A 5,634-nucleotide genomic window follows, 5' to 3' on the forward strand; every position below is an offset into this window, starting at 1 on the left:
GCTTTCAGAATAATTATTTTAGATTGAAAATAAAAAAGGTTTTGCTCTCGACAAAAAGATACAAATGTACCTCCATATCATATAACAATTGAACTGTTAATAACCACACAAATGTGCTACTGTATGCAGAATTCTTGATGCACACCTGAAGATGCTGCCATATCCTGCCAGCACACCCACAAGCGAGCCACTCAGGAGCAGAATGATGACACATGAAAGAGGGAAAGGAATGAGATGGGAACAGCAATTTGTTGCAAGTTGGGGAGGGTTAATAGCTGAACAATAGACTATTCAACCTTTACTAAAGAATAGTTTAATCAGCTGACCACACCGCTCATTTCGCGTGCGCGAGAGTTGCAAAATAAATTTAGAAATCTGCGTCATTCAGTTAGTGCACCCACACTGCTCGCGAGCGTCTACATTACCATGGGCTAAAATAGAACTCCATTCTATTTCTGACGCAGATCCATGCTGCAAGTCCTGCCTCTCCAATCTCCTCAGTGGTTATACCCATGAGGGTGATTGAAAGACGAACTGTGTTGCCGTTCGGTGTAGTAATACTATGAAAGTTTAGATGCCAATCAATATATAAGTTGAAAGATGAAAAAGCCTGGCAGGAGGAGAGAACCAGAAACGAGTCGGTTGACCGTTTTATGTGTGGATTAATTGTCGGACTAGAGGACCTTGTGCATTTCAGGTAAAATAACAAATCAATGTTTATATCCCAGGACAAATTAGCTAGCTAAATAGGACAAATTAGCTAGAAAGTGCAAGCTAACTAACTAAATTGCCATAAATGTTTAATGCTTTTAGACCTATTCCCAAATTAATGCAATTGGTTCAGAGTTTGTTTTGATGTTTTGATATTTTAACCTGGTGTCTTATTGGTGTAGGGGGACAAAATACATTTGCGCACGATGGCGCACGCATGCAGCAGGTTTGGGTTCTGTGTAATAGCTGAGCATTTGTGCCAGACACAGCGTTTTCCTTGATGGCTAAAATGCTAAATTTAGTCTCATCTGACCAGAGTACCTTCTTCCATATGTTTGGGGAGTCTCCCACATGCATTTTGGTGAACACCAAACATGTTTCCTTGTTTTTTTTTCCTTCAAGCAATGGCTTTAATCTGGTAACTCTTCTGTAAAGCCCAGCTCTGTGGTGTGTATGGCTTAAAGTGGTCCTATGGACATACAGTATATCACAAAAGTGAGTACACCCCTCACATTTTTGTAAATATTTGAGTATATCTTTTCATGTGACAACACTGAAGAAATTACACTTTGCTACAATGTAAAGTAGCGAGTGTACAGCTTGTATAACAGTGTACATTTTTTGTCCCCTCAAAATAACACAGCCATTAATGTCTAAACCGCTGACAACAAAAGTGAGTACACCCCTAAGTTAAAATGTCCAAATTGGGCCCAATTAGCCATTTTCCTTACCTGGTGTCATGTGACTCGTTAGTGGTACAAGGTCTCAGGTGTGAATGGGGAGCAGGTGTGTTAAATTTGGTGTCATCGCGCTCACACTCCCTCATACTGACTGGTCACTGGAATTTCAACATGGCAAAGAAGTCTGAGGATCTGAAAAGAAAATGTGTTGCTCTACATAAAGATGGCCTGGGCTATAAGAAAATTGCCAAGACCCTGAAACTGAGCTGCAGCACAGTGGCCAAGAAGATACAGCAGTTTAACTGGACAGGTTCCACTCAGAACAGGCCTCGCCATGGTCGACCAAAGAAGTTGAGTGCACGTGCTCAGCGTCATATCCAGAGGTTGTCTTTGGGAAATGGACGTATGAGTTCTGCCAGCATTGCTGCAGAGGTTGAAGGGGTGGGGGGTCAGCCCGTCAGTGCTCAGACCATACTATGTACACTGCATCAAATTGGTTTGCATGGCTGTCGTCCCAGAAAGAAGCCTCTTCTAAAGATGATGCACAAGAAAGCCCACAAACAGTTTGCTGAAGACAAGCAGACTAAGGACATGGATTACTGGAACCATGGTCTGTGGTCTGATGAGACCAACATAAACTTATTTGGTTCAGATGGTGTTAAGCGTGTGTGGCGGCAACCAGGTGAGGAGTACAAAGACAAGTGTGTCTTGCCTACAGTCAAGCATGGTGGTGGGAGTGTCATGGTCTGGGGCTGCATGAGTGCTGCCGGCACTGGGGAGCTACAGTTCATTGAGGGAACCATGAATGCCAACATGTACTGTGACATACTGAAGCAGAGCATGATCCCCTCCCTTTGGAGACTGGGCCGCAGGGCAGTATTCCAACATGATAACGACCCCAAACACACTTCCAAGATGACCACTGCCTTGCTAAAGAAGCTGAGGGTAAAGGTGATGGACTGGCCAAGCATGTCTCCGGACCTAAACCCTATTGAGCATCCGTGGGGCATCCTCAAACGGAAGGTGGAGGAGTGCAAGGTCTCTAACATCCACCACCTCCGTGATGTCGTCATGGAGTAGTGGAAGAGGACTCCAGTGGCAACCTGTGAAGCTCTGGTGAACTCCATGCCCAAGAGGGTTAACGCAGTGCTGGAAAATGATGGTGGCCACACAAAATATTGACGCTTTGGGCCCAATTTGGACATTTTCACTTAGGGGTGTACTAAGGAGTTATTGAGGGGACAGCAAATTTACACTGTTATACAAGCTGGACACTCACTACATTGTAGTAAAGTGTCATTTCTTCAATGTTGTCACATAAAAAGATATACTCAAATATTTACAAAAATGTGAGGGGTGTACTTGTGGTATACTGTATACTCCAATCTCTGCTGTGGAGATTTGCAGCTCCTTCAAGGTTATCTTTGGTCTCTTTGTTGCCTCTCTGATTAATGCCCTCCTTGCCTTGTCTGTGGGTTTTGGTGGGCGGCCCTCTCTTGGCAGGTTTGTTGTGGTGCCATATTCTTAAAATGTTTTAATAATGGATTTAATGGTGCTCCTTGGGATGTTCAAACTTTCCGATATTCTTTTATAACCCAACCCTGATCTGTACTTCTACACAACTTTGTCCCTGACCTGGTTGGTGAGCTCCTTGGTCTTCATGGTGCCTCTTGCTTTGTGGTGTTGCAGACTCTGGGGCCTTTCAGAACAGGTGTATATATACTGAGATCATGTGACACTTAGATTGCACACAGGTGGACTTTATTGAACTAATTATGTGACTTCTGAAGGTAATTGGTTGCACCAGATCTTAATTAGGGGCCTCCTAGCGAAGGGTGTGAATACATATGCATGCACACCTTTTCCGTTTGACATTTTATAGAGTTTTTTTAAACATGTTTTTTTTTTTTTTTTTCACACCAATTTGGACTATTTTGTGTATGTCCATTACACAAAATCCAAATACTTTTGCAAGGCACTGTAAGGGCCATGTGAGAACTTCTGGTAATTGAACCTATTTCTTAATTTTTGCTCATTTGATATTGCCTGTAGGGCTCAAAATTGCTGGGACCATGGCTGGGTTTGTGACAAGTTCTTATCCTGTTAGTGATCCCTTCGCGCGCCAGTCCCTTTAGCGGGATCGATTTGACAGCATCCAGTGAAATTGCAGAGCGCCAAATTCAAACTACAGAAATATCAATATTCAAGACTCACGACAATATAAGTGTAATACAATAAAGCTTAAGCTGTTTGGGATAGGGGCAGCATTTTCACGTTTGGATGAAAAGTGTGCCCAGTGTAAACTGCCTGCTACTCAGTACCAGTTACTAATATATGCATATTATTAGTATATTTGGATAGAAAACACTCTGAAGATTCTAAAACTGTTTGAATGATGTCTGTGAGTATAACAGAACTCATATGGCAGGCGAAAACCTGAGAAAAATCCAACCAGGAAGTGGGAAATCTGAGGTTTGTTTTTCAACTCTTGGCCTATCGAATACAGTGTCTATGGGGTCAAATTGCACTTCCTAAGGCTTCCACTAGATGTCAACAGTCTTTAGAACCTTGTTTGATGCTTCTACTGTGAAGGAGGGGGGAATGGGGGCTGAATGAGTCAGTGGTCTGGCAGAGTGCCATGAGCTCGTGACGCACGTACACGTGAGAGTTAGCTTGAGTTCCATTGCATTTCTGAAGACAAAGGAATTCTCCGGTTTGAAAATTATTGAAGATTTATGTTACCATCCTAAAGATTGTGTCACGCCTTGGTCATAGTGTTTTGTGTTTTCGTTATATAGTTGGTCAGGCAAGGGTGTGACATGGGTTTATATGTTGTTTTTCGTATTGGGGTTTGTATAGTTGGGATCGCGGCTGTTTAGGGGTGTGTCTAGTTTTGCTTGGCTGCCTGAGGCGGTTCTCAATCAGAGTCAGGTGCTTGTCATTGTCTCTGATTGAGAACCGTATTTAGACAGCCTCAGTTTCGCTTTGTATTTCGTGGGTGTTTGTCCTGTCTCTGTGTTATAGTCACCAGATAGGCTGTAATTAGTTTCACGTTCCGTTTGTTGTTTTGTATTCTCACAGTTATTTCATGTACGTATTCTTTCATTAAAGTCATGAGTAACCTACACGCTGCATTTCGGTCCGACTCTCTTCATTCAACAGACGAACACCGTTGCAGAAACACCCACCACTCACGGACCGAGCAGCGTGTGAACTGGCAGGAGCTAAAGGACGACGTTATGGACTGCAGAAGTATGGAGTATACTACGTGGGAAGAAATCGACAGGTGGGCGGCCGATCCAGAGCGAGTGCAGGAGCCCGCCTGGGATTCCCTACAGCAATGCGAAGAGGGCTATAGACGAATGGAGTCGAAAAGGAAAGCACGGCGGCGCAGAGCGAAAACGGAAAGTAACGGGGGAAAGCGCAGAGAGAGAGTGGCTGAGTCAGGAGTCAGACCTGAGCCTACTCTCCCTGTTAATCGTGAAGAACAGTTGCAGTGGGAGAGACTGCACCATTTGGAGATTTGGACATGGGAGGAGGAATTAGACGGTAAAGGACCCTGGGCGCAGCCGGGAGAATATCGCCGAGGAGGAAATAGAAGCAGCTAAAGCGGAGAGGCGCAGGTATGAGGAAGCAGCACGGCGACTCGGTTGGAAACCGGAAAGTCACCCCAAAAAATTTATTGGGGGGGGGCTAGAAGGGAGAATAGTTATGCCAGGTAGGAAACCTGCGCATACTCCCTGTGCTCACCGTTGGGCTAGAGAGACCGGGCAGGCACCGTGTTATGCTATGGAGCGCACAGTGTTTCCAGTGCGGGTGCAGAGCCAGCTGCGACACGTACCAGCTCTTCCTATTGGCCGGGCTAGAGTGGGCATCGAGCCAGGTAAGCTTGGGCAGGCTCGGTGCTCAAGAGCTCCAGTGCGCCTGCACGGTCCGGTCTATCCAGAGCCACCTCCACACACCAGTCCTCCGGTAGCAGCTCCCCGCACCAGGTTTCCTGTGCGTGTCCTCGATCCTATACCACCAGTTCCAGCACCACGCACCAGGCCTTCAGTGCGCCTCGCCTGTTCTACACAGCCAGAGCCTTCCTTCCCTTCTACGCTGTCGGAGTCTCCCGCCTGTTCAGCGCAGCCAGAGCCTGTCTCCTCTCCTGCGCTGTTGGAGTCTCCCGCCTGTCCAGCGCAGCCAGAGCCTGTCTCCTCTCCTGCGCTGTTGGAGTCTCCTGCCTGTTCAGCGCAGCCAG

Source organism: Oncorhynchus nerka, linkage group LG3, assembly GCF_034236695.1.
Source record: "Oncorhynchus nerka isolate Pitt River linkage group LG3, Oner_Uvic_2.0, whole genome shotgun sequence".
NCBI lineage: Eukaryota > Metazoa > Chordata > Actinopteri > Salmoniformes > Salmonidae > Oncorhynchus > Oncorhynchus nerka.